Here is a 15,881-nt window from a genome sequence, read left to right as displayed (position 1 = left end):
TTGCTGGTTTGTTGGGTAATGATAAGTGTGTAGGCTTGGTGGTTTGGATGGTTTGGTGGTTGAATTGGCCTTTGCAGTCATGAACTCGCTGGCTTGGTAAATCATCCGGGATGGTTTCCTTCCTAGTTCCATTTGGAAGATGCTACTATTCAATTGGTTGGCATAACCATGGTGACTTGAGTTGGTCAAATTCCTGGTCCTTGCCATTTGTACCAGGCTTCACTTGGTTTCGATGGTTTAAAAGACTAGGTGATGCTAGGTTATTAAGTTGGTCTGTCAAGGTTGGTTTTATCTCGGTTAACTTGGATAGACTATGTGTTCTTGCTTACTTATGCATATCCATCTCTACTGGATTGACTAGCTCAGGCTTGGCCTCTCTCTTGCCAGCCAAGTGATGAATAATCCCTTTATGGTACCCCAGCTTTGTTTTGAACTCAACTGAGTAATGATAAATTTCTATTTCTTGTTGGCTTTGATGAAAATAGAGATATCCACAGTAGGGGATCATGTAAATGAATGCCACTGTGGTATCCTTTGAAGAAAAAGGACTGTTTCTGATGGTTTTAAAAGGCTAGGTGGTGCTAGGTGATTCAGTTGGCTACCAAGACTTGTCTCATCTGGTTAGCTAGGATATGCTATGTGTTGTTGCTTGTTTAGGCATATCTATCACTTACTGGATTTACTGGTTCTTGATTGGCCTCTCTTTTGCCAGCATCACTTGGTCTATATACCAAGTGATGAATAATCCCTTTGGAGCATCTGCTCCATGCATGCTATGTGTGTTTGAGCATCTTGAATTATGTCACCATGGTTGCTGGTTTGTTGGTGTTTTTGTACTTGCCGATGATTAGATGGTTGGTCGATCGCTCGTACACTCGGGGGTGGAGCAAGTGAGGCTTGGTGTGATGGCACAAATATCAACTTGTGCATCCTACCTGGCCTCACTGACTCCATCCCTGGATGTTAATATTTGTTTCGACCAACAAAGTATGAGGCATATGATATCTAGTTGACATACCACTTGGCTCTTTCTTCCATTTTAGTGCCGATGATTAGAATGTTTGGTCACCTATACGCCGCAATATACTTTGTAGACGAGCCCCCCTTTCCCTGGCCGCCGTTCCGTGAACGAGTCCTTGACGAGACAACAACGCCGACACGCCTCTCCGGCGCAGCACCACTTTTCTTCTCTCGCCGTCCAGTACGTGAACGAGTCCTTAATGCCAAGACGGTGCCAGCCTCCCTAGCATCATGCCGACCCCTGTTGTCGCGCTTCAGGCCGTATCGATCACGCGCCCTGCACTCTTCGCCTTTTGCCCGGTGAACGAATAGACTAATCGTTGGAATAAGGAAGCCGATGACGGCCGATCGCAATTTAATCTTGCGACCGGCTGTCATCGGTTTCCTTATTCCAACGATCAGCCTATTGGTTCACCGGGCAAGAAGGCAAACAGTGCAGGGCGCGGGACACACGGCTTGAAGCGCGGCAACATGGCCCGGCATAATGCTGGGCAGGCCGACACGGTCTTTGCATCAAGGACTCGTTCACTGGACAGCGAGGGACTGGCGTGGTTCTGCGCCGGAGATGCAGATCGGCGTTGTTGTGTCGTCAAGCACCCGTTGACGGAACGCCGACTGGGGAAAGGGGGCCCTTCTGCAAAGTATACGGCGGTGTATACTGCAACTATGGTTTCTGACCATAGTATTTGTGTTGACCAACAATGTATGAGACACATATTCTATTTTGTCATTCCATTTGCTTTGAGATTTTCAAAATGCCGATGATTAAAATGTTTGGTCACCGTACACTTGGGGGTGGCGTAAGTGAGCCTGGTAAGATAGCACAAATATCAATCTCTTGTGCATCGGACTTGGTCTCACTTACGCCATCCCTGAATGTTAATATTTGTGTTGACCAACAATGTATGAGGCACTTATTCCATTTTGTCATTCCATTTGCTTTGAGATTTTCAAAATGCCGATGATTAAAATGTTTGGTCACCGTACACTCGGGAGCGGCGTAAGTGAGCCTGGTAAGATAGCACAAATATCAATCTCTTGTGCATCGGACTGGTCTCACTTACACCGTCCCCGAATGTTAATATTTGTGTTGACCAACAATGTATGAGGCATTTATTCCATTTCTCTTGTGCATCGGACTTGTTGGTCTCACTTTCTTCCATTTTCATCATAGTAGGAACTGGATGAAGGACCCCGATGCAAGCGAGCCTGGTGGGTAGAGATGACGGAGCAAAGAAGGAACCGGATGAAGACTACTTTGTAGGATGAAGACTACTTTGTATCTCGAAATTGTGAATTTTGTATGAATTAAGAGTTGTATGCAAAACATTTGACACTTGCCACTATATATGTATCTCGATCGGGATCTAAGTAATGTGATGATGATGTCTATGTTATATCCGTGCAATGTACATGATATTTATATTATATCTGAATGTTGCTCGTATATAACTCGTATATCTGTATATTGCTGTTTATAAACTGCATGTGTACAGGAGGCAGCACAAAATCGTCTATAATACAAGCAAATTCTGTGGCGCACTGCAAACCAATTATGTGGCGCAGGCTTTTCTGTGGCGCACCTAAGAGCACGTGCGCCACAGAAACCTTAATTCTGTGGCGCATGGGCTGGTGCGCCACAGAAAGCTTATTTTTGTGGCGACGTTTCTGTGGCGCACCTCCCATGCGCCATAGAATCCATTTTTGGTGCGCCACTGATGAGGCTTTTCCTACTAGTGTTGGAAATGCCCATAGCATGACTATAAAAGCAGTGCGACAATAGCATGCAGTACAAAAACAGTTGGCAGCAAATGAATGGGTATAAGGCTATAAATATGTGGATGCACACATGTGTCAGTAGAATGAACAGGATGGTAGCGACCGAATAATGCTTTTGTACTGTACAATATTTAAACGAACTTCATGCGAAGCAACACATCAAGAAAGTTAATGGCATATGAGATCTGCAAATAACTACACAAAACATGGCTAAAGAAACACCGCGATCTAACGGGCCAGCGTACTAACCAAGCCGCGGCGGGGTCGACGGGGGCGGCAACTTGCATTCCAGCGGCAGCGAACGCGGGAGACGATGAATCAACCCTGTTTCAGTAGAAGCGGGCGTTAGTGAAGAAGATCTGGTTGGCTGGCAAGGGATTCGGTGAAGTTGATACAGCCGCTGCGCCGAGGTTGTCGGTGGAATAGATCGGCTTCTGTGGAGGGGGGGCCACGGTGAAGTACACCCGGTTCCGTTGGAGAGGATTGATACGTCTCCAATGTATCTATAATTTCTTATGTTCCATGCTAGTTTTATGACAATACCAACATGTTTTAGTCATACTTTATAATGTTTTTATGCATTTTCCGAGACTAACCTATTAACAAGATGCCGCAGTGCCAGTTCCTGTTTTCTGCTGTTTTTATTTCAGAAAAGTTAGTTTACAAATATTCTCGGAATTGGACGAAACAAAAGCCCACGGTCTTATTTTCCACGGAGTCTTCCAGAACACCGAAGAGGAGATGAAGAGGAGCCACGAGGCGGCCACACCATAGGGGGGCGCGGCCCCACCTCCTAGCGCGCCACCCTATGGGGTGGGCCCCTCGGGAGCCCCCCGACGCTGCCCCTTCGCCTATATATTCCTTCCGTCGCGAAAACCCTAGTACCGAGAGCCACGATACGAGAAAAGTTCCAGAGACGCCGCCGCCGTCAACCCCATCTCGGGGGGTTCAGAAGATCGCCTCCGGCACCCTGTCGGAGAGGGGAATCATCACCGGAGGGCTCTACATCACCATGCCCGCCTCCGGACTGATGCGTGAGTAGTTCATCCTTGGACTACGGGTCCATAGCAGTAGCTAGATGGTTGTCTTCTCCTCTTGTGCTATCATGTTTAGATCTTGTGAGCTGCCTATCATGATCAAGATCATCTATTTGTAATGCTACATGTTGTGTTTGTTGGGATCCGATGAATATGGAATACTATGTCAAGTTGATTATTGATCTATCATATATGTTATTTATGTTCTTGCATGCTCTCCGTTGCTAGTAGAGGCTCTGGCCAAGTTGATACTTGTGACTCCAAGAGGGAGTATTTATGCTAGATAGTGGGTTCATGTCTCCATTGAATCTGGGGGAGTGACAGCAACCCCTAAGGTTGTGGATGTGCTGTTGCCACTAGGGATAAAACATCAATGCTTTGTCTAAGGATATTTGTATTGTTTACATTACACACAGTACTTAATGCAATTGTCTGTTGTTTGCAACTTAATACTGGAAGGGGTGCGGATGCTAACCTGAAGGTGGAATTTTTAGGCATAGATGCATGCTGGATGGCGGTCTATGTTCTTTGTCGTAATGCCCTAAGTAAATCTCATAGTAGTCATCATGATATGTATGTGCATCTCTATTTGTCAATTGCCCAACTGTAATTTGTTCACCCAACATGCTATTTATCTTATTGGAGAGACACCACTAGTGAACTGTGGACCCCGGTCCATTCTTTACATCTGAAATACAACCTACTGCAATCATTGTTCTCTTTTGTTTTCTGCAAGCAAACATAATTCTCCACACCATACGTTTAATCCTTTGTTTTCAGCAAGCTGGTGAGATTGACAACCTCACTGTTAAGGTGGGACAAAGTAGTTTGATTGTGTTGTGCAGGTTCCACGTTGGCGCCGGAATCACTGGTGTTGCGCCGCACTACACTCCTCCACCAACAACCTTCACGTGGCCTTCATCTCCTACTGGTTCGATAAACCTTGCTTTCTTACTTAGGGAAAACTCGCTGCTGTAGTCATCATACCTTCCTCTTGGGGTTCCCAACGGACGTGTGCTTTACCGTCACAAGGAGCTGCCTCTCTACACGACAGCAAGGATCTGGTGCATCGACAGGAAAGGTGTTGATTGCTACGATGTGGATGAGGTCGGCGGTGAAGCAGATCCGTCGGTGGCGAGGTCGGCGGTGAAGCAGATCCGTCGGTGGAGAGGGCGGCGGGGGAGCGGATCAGGTGGGTGGACAGCCAACACGATCAAGGCTACGCTGTGGAGGAGTATACCGGCGGCGAAGCAGATCTAGTACTGTAGAGAGTCAGAGCTTTGGCGTGTGAGAGTATGTTTGAGCTAATGGGGCGAATGGTTGGTGGGTGGGTGTGGGCCTATGGGGAGGGTTCGGGATCTAGGCAAGATATTTCATTGTTACCGAATGAGCCCTCCATGGTCGGTGGGTTGTAGCTTCCGGACCAGGGTTAAAAGGGTAAAACTGGTCACGGGATTTTTGAATGGATGCGGCGGGATGATTTGGCGTGCGGCCGAAATTTTCAGTTTCAAGCTACGAGCAAAACGACAAAAATAATGTTCTTCCCCAGGGAGCTCTCATTTCTTCCTCTTCTCTTTCTCTCTCGAGTCTCTCCCACTCCCCCGGCTCCTCTCCCCCTTCTCTCCGGCGGCCTCGCCGGCCGGAGACGAGGCCGACTTCTCTCTATATATCGTACACCCTCCGAACAAAATTAATTGATTCAACTTTCCTTAGACGTGTATGTATCTAGAGTAAAAACATGTGTGGATACATCCATATTTAGATAAGCAAAGTTGAGTCAGCTAATTTGGATTCGAGGGAGTTAGTGTTGTTGTAAGCTTAGATCCAGTGTTTCCCATGAGCAGAATGGCGCAATGGAGTCGGGGATCTCATCATCGGCTTCAGATCTGGCCTATGGTGAATCTGGCGGATCAGATCTAGCGGATCTTGCCAGCCAAACCCCGATCTGGTGCCATCAAGGTGATGGCGCAAACGGTGAGGCTTGCTTTGGTCAGTGCTTCAGATCTGGCCAATGGGGAAGTCAAGCTGCTAACGTTCACAAGCTCGGGGCATACGACGGCGTCATCCGTCTTGCCCGTGAACATCTTGGCCTTTCAGCGGCCCTTCTCAGAGCCAATATGCCGTTGCTGAGGCCATTCTTCTCCTTCGTCCTGGCGACTACCGGCGACACCGTCCCAAGTGGTGCGTCCCCGACGACGTAGTTGCTGGAAAGGATGCGGAGCGGAGATGTGATGTGCGGTCCAGAAGGACTCGATTGATTTTCTTCTATATGTTTTGGGGTCCTTTTTGTAAAGTTGCAGGTCCTATTAGTTATTGTCTAGTTCTTTTGGACCTCTATGTAATTTTTTGGACTAGTTTCCCTTTGCACCTATAAACTTGAATTTTGACAAGTTCACGGGAAAAAAAATTCCTTTGCACATATGGCCTATCATATATGAACATTCTTGAGATTTAAACTATATGTAATGGCCAGCACTTGCGCAAGGGGCTCGTCTAGTGCGCCCTAGTTTCCATTAGCACCGATAAATTTGAATCTTGACAAGTTCTTGGAAGAAAAAATTGATTCACATATAGCCTATCATGTATGAACATTATTGGGATTCAAACTATACATAGATGGCCAACATGTGTGCAAGGGGGTCCTCTAATGTGCACTAGTTTCCATTAGCACTGATAAATTTGAATCTTTACAAGTTCTCGAAAAAAATTGCTTCACACATATGCCCTATCATGTATGAACATTATTGGGATTCATATTATATATAGATGGCCATCACTTGTGAAAGGGGGTCCTCTAATGTGCACTAGTTTCCATTAGCACCGTTAAATTTGAATCTTGACAAGTTCTCGGGAAAAATTGCTTTACACATATGCCCTATCATGTATGAACATTATTGGGATTCAAACTATATATAGATGGCCAATACTTGCGCAATGGGGTCCTCTAGTGTGCAATAGTTTCCATTAGCACTGATAAGCTTGAATTTTGACAATATATTCAAGAGACTTGTTTCGCGATTGTTGGCGTATATCATGCATATATGAACATTTTTGGGATTCAAACTTTATATATGGCCAACACTTGCAAAAAGGGGGTGTCCTCTAATTAATGTGCACTAGCTAGATTCCATTAGCACCGATAAACTTGAAATTTGACAAATTCTCAAAAAAACTTGCTTCGCGATATAATATGGCATACCACATGTGTATAAACATTGTTGTGATTCAATCTATAGATGGTGGCAAACAAACTTGCGCAAGGGTCGGGGTCCTATAATGTGTGCAATATATATTAGTTTCGATTAGCATCGATAAAGTTGTATTTAATTTTGAAAGTTCTCAAAAAAACTTGCATATGGCCGATCATGTATGAACATTAATGGGATTCAAATTAAATGGCCAACAATTGCGTATCAAGGGGGTCATCTATAAATATATGCACTAGTGTACATTTAACATTGGTAAACTTGAATATATATATATATTTCGAAGAGTTCTCGAAAAAACTTTCTTCCCGATATATGGCCTATAGCAATATATACCATGCATGCATATATTTGTATATATATTTGAACATATTAATTATTGGGGATTTCAATCTCTCTCTCTCTCGATTTATCGTTGGTGGCCAGAACAACACACATATGCATGCACTTTATGCGCAAAGGCGCGGGTGCCTCTAATAATTCATGTGTGTGCGCATATTTGAACATATTCTTGGGGATTTCAATCTCTCTCTCGATCTATATATCGTTGGTGGCCAAAAAACACACATATATACGCATGCACTTTATGCGCAAAGGCGCGGGTGCCTCTAATAATGTGTGTGCGCACTCGATCGATGATCCCTAAACCTTAAACCATAAAACCCTAAAACCCTAATCCCTAATCCCTAAACACCCTAAACACCCTAAACACTATACCCTAAACACTAAACCCTAAACCCTAAACCCTAAACCCTAAACACTAAACCCTAAACCCTAAACCCTAAACACTAAACCCTGAACACTAAACCCTAAACCCTAGACCCTAAACCCTAATTAACCCTAACCCTAACCCTAATTAAACCCTACATATATAGGCCAACGACACTTAATTGCGCAACAAGCAGGCGACCAACTAATTAGCGCTGATAAATTAATTAACTTGAATTTTGACAAGTTCTCTCGAATGAAAACACATTTGATTAAGTTGTCTCATAATATATATATAATTAGTGTGCATGCGCACATGGCATACCTTGCATATCATTCGTGCATATATTTCAATATATATTTGAACATATTCTTGGGGACATATATATATTTCAATCTCTCTCTCTCGATCTATATATCGTTGGTGGCAAAAAAACACACTTATATATATACGCATGCACTTTATGCGCAAAGGCGCGGGTGCCTCTAATAATGTGTGTGTGCACTTGATCGATGATCCCTAAACCTTAAACCCTAATCCTAATTATACCCTAAACGTACACCCTAAACACCCTAAACACTAAACCCTAAACCCTAGACCCTAAACCCTAAACACTACACCCTAAACCCTAAACCCTAACCCTAGACCCTAAACCCTAAACACTAAACCCTAAACCCTAAACCCTAAACCCTAAACCCTAAACCCTAAACCCTAAACCCTAGACCCTAAACTCTAATTAACCCTAACCCTAACCCTAAAACCCTAGCTAGCTAACCCTAAACCCTAAACCCTAATTAAACCCTACATATATAGGCCAACGACACTTAATTGCGCATCAAGCGAGCGACCAACTAATTAGCGCTGATAAATTAATTAACTTGAATTTTGACAAGTTCTCTCGAATGAAAACACATTTGATTAAGTTGCCTCATAATATATATACAATTAGTGTGCATGCGCGCATGGCATACCTTGCACATATCATTCGTGCATATGTTTCAATATATATTTGAACATATTCTTGGGGATATATATATATTTCAATCTCTCTCTCTCTCGATCTATATATCGTTGGTGGCCAAAAAACACACTTATATACGCATGCACTTTATACGCAAAGGCGCGGGTGCCTCTAATAATGTGTGTGTGCACTCGATCGATTATCCCTAAACCTTAAACCCTAAAACCCTCCTAATCCTTAATCCCTAATCCCTAATCCCTAACTAAACCCAAAACGTACACCCTAAACACCCTAAACACTAAACCCTAAACCCTAGACCCTAAACCCTAAACTCTAAACACTAAACCCTAAACCCTAAACCCTAAACACTAAACCCTAAACCCTAAACCCTAACCCTAACCCTAACCCCTAGCTAACCCTAAACCCTAAACCCTAATTAAACCCTACATATATAGGCCAACGACACTTAATGTGTGTGCGCACTCGATCGATGATCCCTAAACCTTAAACCATAAAACCCTAAAACCCTAATCTCCCTAATCCCTAATCCCTAAACACCCTAAACACCCTAAACACTAAACCCTAAACCCTAAACACTAAACCCTAAACCCTGAACACTAAACCCTAAACCCTAAACACTAAACCCTAAACCCTAAACCCTAAACATTGAACCCTAAACCCTAGACCCTAAACCCTGATTAACCCTAACCCTAACCCTAACCCCTAGGTAGCTAACCATAAACCCTAAACCCTAAACTCTAATTAGCCCTAACCCTAACCCTAAAACCCTAGCTAGCTAACCCTAAACCCTAAACCCTAATTAAACCCTACATATATAGGCCAACGACACTTAATTGCGCATCAAGCAGGCGACCAACTAATTAGCGCTGATAAATTAATTAACTTGAATTTTGACAAGTTCTCACGAATGAAAACACATTTGATTAAGTTGCCTCATAATATATATATAATTAGTGTGCATGCGCGCATGGCATACCTTGCACATATCATTCGTGCATATATTTCAATATATATTTGAACATATTCTTGGGGATATATATATTTCAATCTCTCTTTCTCGATCTATATATCGTTGGTGGCCAAAAAACACACTTATATACGCATGCACTTTATGCGCGAAGGCGCGGGTGCCTCTAATAATGTGTGTGTGCACTCGATCGATGATCCCTAAACCTTAAACCCTAAAACCCTCCTAATCCCTTATCCCTAATCCCTAATTAAACCCTAAACGTACACCCTAAACACTAAACACTAAACCCTATACCCTAAACCCTAAACCCTAAACCCTAAACACTAAACCCTAAACCCTAAACCCTAAACACTAAACCCTAAACCCTAAACCCTAACCCTAACCCCTAGCTAACCCTAAACCCTAATTAAACCCTACATATATAGGCCAACGACACTTAATTGCGCGGGTGCCTCTCTAATAATGTGTGTGCGCACTCGATCGATGATCCCTAAACCTTAAACCATAAAACCCTAAAACCCTAATCTCCCTAATCCCTAATCCCTAAACACCCTAAACACCCTAAACACTAAACCCTAAACCCTAAACACTAAACCCTAAACCCTGAACCCTAAACCCTAAACCCTAAACACTAAACCCTAAACCCTAAACCCTAAACCCTAGACCCTAAGAATATGTTCCATGGTGCCCGGGCACCATTCGTAGATACGCGTATTTTTGCTTTGTAGTACACATACCTGAGGGTATGGATACCTAAGTTACACATACCTAAGGTATACATACCTAAGATATGCATACTCAAGTGATACATACCTAAGGTATTGCATACCTAAGGTGTACATACACTGATACGTGTATATATATGTTAGGTATGTGTAACTTGCATGTGTGTATGTTAACTATGTAAATGTTAGGTATGTGTAACTTGTATGTGTATGTATGTACGAAATACACGTTTGGTGCCCATGCTCCTAGGTACGCATGCACTTTATGCGCAAAAGGCGCGGGTGCCTCTAATATATAATGTGTGTGCGCACTCGATCGATGATCCCTAAACCTTAAACCCTAAAACTCTAATCTCTAAACCCTAAACACCCTAATTAAACACCCTAGACCCTAAACCCTAGCTAACCCTAACCATACTTAAAACACATAACCCCTAGACCCTAAACACTAAACCCTAAACCCTAAACCATAACCCCTAGCTAACCCTAATCCCTAACAACCCTAACCCTAATGACCCTAGACCCTAAACCCTAATCCCTAAACCCGAACCCTAATCCCTAAACCCTAAACAACCCTATAAACCCTAAACAACCCTATAAACCCTAAACCCTAGCTCTAGCTATATATATATAGGCCCCAAATGACACTTAATTGCACATCACGCAGGCCAGGGGGCCTCGCGGTCCTCTAAATTAAGTGTGACATTAACCCTAACTAAACCATATATATATAACTAACCCGTCCTAGCTAATCAAACCTGGCTACTTAATTAAAACACATAACCCCAAACTATACTAGCTATAACCCGATCTAATAAAAACCTGCTCTATAAATATGGCCTATATCGATCATGTATATGGCCTATATCGATCATGTATGATCGAACATCCCTGAGATTCATTAATTAATTAATTATATAATTAGCGCTGATAAATTAATTAACTTGAATATATTGACAAGTTCTCGAATGAAAACACACACTTTGATTAAGTTGCCTCACAATATATATATATATATATATATATATATATATATATATATATATACACTAGCACAATACCCGTGCGTTGCTACGGATAGATCAAGTGTTTAACACATGGTTTCAAACTCTGCCAAACGATGTCATTTGACATTAATAAACCTTGCCATGATGGCCTTCCTAAAAAACACATGCTTATAGTTACTTCAATGTGCACAGTCCTTTTGTGCCTCATGCTTGTGTAACGAGTAATTCAGTGCTCTGCTTTACTTTTTTCTCCTGGAATTCAATGTTGGATGGTTCACATCTACGTACAAGCTCCGTCGAATGCATAGCATGTCTCATAGCAGCTCTCTTCTAGCAAAATATTTTACTTATTTATTACTGACTATAAATAATGAACCCAAACTCAATTGTCATGCATTTTCAGATTAAAACATGTGTTTATTTTTCAGAAAACCAAAACTGATCCCGGGTGCATATGCACCCGGTATATATAAAACATATTTCAAAAATATAAAAAATTTAGGAAAAAAATTTAGCATGTAGAGGGACATGTTCTATGTGTGCATGTAAAGTTTCACATAAAACCGACAATTTTTATACCCTGTGTAAAAAAGAAAAATAATGCCTCGAGAAATAGACTATTTTAGCACCAAAAATTTGTCTTTTTTGCACAGGGTACAAAACATCTTGATTTTTGCTGAGATAACTTTGTGAGCATGTAACATATCAAGGTATACATGCGGCATTTTTATTTATATTTTTTTGACATTTGTAAATATATTTAATATGTATTTCAAATAAAGGGTGCATATGCACCCGGGTGCAGAAACACCTTATCCTTTATTTTTTAGCTATCTAAATAAGTTTCTGCGAGCAAACCAGGCTTAGTACTGGATAAAAAAAAATCTAAATAATTAGATAAACATATGTGTGCAGCGCGTGGTGTTAGTGCATCGGTACTAACATATTTGCTAAGTATTTTGGCCATTTGGCAAAGTCTTTGTCCAATTTTCGAAGGGTCTTTGCCGATTACATAGCTAATCGGCAAATACGTTGTGTTTTGTAACAAATTAAATTGTATAGATTTTCATTGATTCTATGGACCAATCTCTGATGGAGCATTGACAAAGCATCGTGAGTTGAACTCCACATTCCCATGTTGGTATCGATCAGTTCATCTGGCATATGTAGCAAGCCTGGCCAACCTCAGAGGCTCTACAATTTGACGTTGTAAAATCGGTTTGGAGCTCGTTGTCTCTACCTTTAGAGCGCGAGGCAGACAACTTCACCGGATGATGTATTTTGCAGCGCGCAGCGCTTTACCGGCCGCGTTAAAATACAGCGCCAAAAACACCTTTTTCCACATATGTGCATCAAAAGAAGATCAAACAGGACCAAACAAATAGACTGCAAATGAAATACAAAAGTTCTAGCTGATGCTCCTAAGCGATTCCAGCGACAAGCGTCTGGATCGTGCCTTCTCCGACGCGAGCAAGAGGACGGCCGGCAGGTTGAGGCGAAGCTCCGCGGCGGCCGGCGGAGTCCATGGCGTCGGGAGGCGAGCTCGGGGACGAGGTGCTCCGGGACGGACGGGCGCCGCCGCCCAACAGGGCAAGGAGGAGTTCCGACAGGGCGAGGCGGCGGGTGCGCGGGGAGCAAGGTGAGGTGCGGGAAGCACTCACCGACGTCGAGCTGGAGTAGGGCGAGGCGAAGCTCCGGGGTGGCTTCCGCGGCACATCCACGGCAACGAGCGGCGGCTCCGTCCGCGCGGGTGAAATTTCAGGGCGGTTGGAGCATAGCGCGTTGATTGAATTTGCAGTGTGCTGAAATGCGCGCAGTATATTTGCCGCACAAGATAGCGAACTAAAAAAAATTCCACGCGCTATATTTTACAGCGTGTGTTGGAGCGCTGTTTTTACTTTCAACACCCTAAATCGGTGGATTTTTTTAGCGCGGCCATAATTTAGAGCGTCCGTTGGAGATTTTCTTACAGGTTATACGCATCACTCATCTGGTAGCATATTGACCGGATTCGCAGAAACAATAACCTTGCGCGTAGAAAAAACGATCAGCCCATCTAACCAATGCAGCCAGCTTTTTATAGGGCATAATCATCAGTCATCACAAAACTGGAAACACGTCCAAGAGTGGAAGAAATTGGAACAGGTCCGGGAGAAAATGAAAGAAAGAAAATTGGAGAGTGTGGGAGGTCGAGCACTCGAGCCATGCATCGTCCAGCCGGGGATTCCTGCGCCTGGTGCACCATACGGCCACACCACCATAGATCGACCGTGCAGGGAAGCTGCAAGAGGTCTGACGGTGCCCAAGGAAGTTGCTATGTGACGGATCTAGCGGTGGAGCAACAGATCGTGCCGGAAGATAAAGAGGAACGGCGGCCGTCAGAGCCTCAGCCGGAGGCACTTCCTAGCGCGACATGGCGGCCGCCGGCCGGGGGAGCCCTCGGCTGGAACCTCCCTCGCGCGACGAGGCGGCCGGAGGACCCCACGGCTGGAGAAAATCGTGCGTCCGTGGGCCGCGCCGGAATTTCTTTCCTTCTGGTAGTCTGTTTTTTTCTAGCTGGTTGCTGCCGGGAGGCCTGTGTCTGGCGACGTGGCCTAGATGCCTCGTCGAGTAGACCAACTTCCTCCTCTTCCTTCTCCAAGCCCCCTACTCCTTCTCGTCTTTGACCATGCCGTGGTTACTTTATACTAGATTTAGATGTGCGCCTTGGCGCACGATCCCGTGGGACTCGTGTGCAGGTGAAGAACAATAGAAAAAATCTTGTTAGGTTTTACAAAACACAGCGAACTACAATAAATTACAAACAAAGAAACAAACATTTATATACAACCAGGAAAACGGGAGAAAATATATTATAGCAACCAACATTTGTGGATTCTGCCAAGAGCAACAAAAGCAATGAAGGAACACCAAAATCATCATCTACATAGGGAATGCATTCTCGTACCATGGTGTATAAAAGTCACTGCAGAAAGAAAATGTAAATCAAATTAGGGCTTGCATCACCAACCTAAGAAAGCGAAAAGAAAATAGCGGGGGAACATATGTAAACAGAAAAAGTTGAACCAGAATGTGTGATACAATGCTAATAGCTAGACAGGATAAACATAGCATTCAAGCATTAACTATGTTGCAGATCAAAAGCCTAAAATAGAATATATGCGATATTACTTTTTGAAGTAAGAAAATGAACTATGAATATCACATGTTAGAAGATAAAGCAAATACAAGGCAATATAAAAAAAATAGCAGGTAAAGCAAAAAAAAAACTTGTGCTAAATGAATGCATTGTTTGTAGACTTGAGATATAAATTGACTATATGATACTATTAGTCGAAATCCGTAAAAATCCAAAGCTCGGTAAGCTGGTTATATTTAAGGGCGTGCCTTGACGCATGATTCGTGGAACTCGTGTCGGTGCACACTCGATCCAGACTTTGTGTAACGACGGTAAAAATTAGGTGGAAAATGATAGGTTCAAAAAATGAAGTCGATACAATCAACTTAGGATAGAGGAAATAAATTACATCTTTTGAGAATTCTTTGTGACATTGGAGATGGTGGTGTCCTCATATGCTATGGTTGACCCACCGCGATCCTATCACAATATGGCATGCATGCATTGCAATCACTCAACGGCGTGACGGCATGCGTTGCCACCTATATCTGACTGGTTTAGTACTTGGAATTTTTTGCAACCGTTTAAACCAAGAATTTTTTCCCTCTGTGGGCTTTGCGTCGCGCCCCTTGCTATTCGATCAGCGGTTCGTCGCAGCCCTGAAGTTTGTTTCTCCATTTGTCGCCGATTTTGGTTGACCTCGCGCCGCCACGGATTTTTTGGCCCTCCACACCGCCATGTTCGGCCACAAGGGGTCGGGTCCCTCGCGCTGCACAGCTCCTTGGCGACCTTCAACAAGCCACACTCGCAGGTCGTAGCTAACCAGCAAAGGATTTTAATTTGTTGAAAGAAAGAAGATGCCGACATGCTCATTCGGGCAAACCAGGGACACACAATGACAACATGTTTTTCAATACACATTGAAGCTTTGCACATTATTGTTCATGTTTGATTATGTGCTAAGCAAGCTAGTGTTAATAGGAGGAGATGTCTGTGGATTAATTATAACCCAGATTTTCTCACAAATAGTCTTACGAGTAATTGTACTGCTATCAGTAATCAATAAAGCTCTCTGAATTCGCAAAAAGAAATGTATTTTCTTCTTGTAGCTATCTAGAATTTCAGATGTTTCAACACGGTATGTTAGTATTGATCAAATTTTGTTGGCTGGGAAGAAGGAACCACACTTTCCTTCCCCAATTTAGTTATACTTTTCTTACTTGATCGCTAGCTGTTTTTCAATTGGCAAAGAGTCGATTTTCTATCCGTTGGATCGTTATAAGGCTGCGCCTATCTTGATGTCTTTTACGGGCTCAAGCTCTTCTGTT

This window comes from Lolium rigidum, chromosome 4, assembly GCF_022539505.1.
Source record: "Lolium rigidum isolate FL_2022 chromosome 4, APGP_CSIRO_Lrig_0.1, whole genome shotgun sequence".
In the NCBI taxonomy this organism is placed as follows: Eukaryota; Viridiplantae; Streptophyta; class Magnoliopsida; order Poales; family Poaceae; genus Lolium; species Lolium rigidum.
This window is presented reverse-complemented; position numbering follows the sequence as displayed.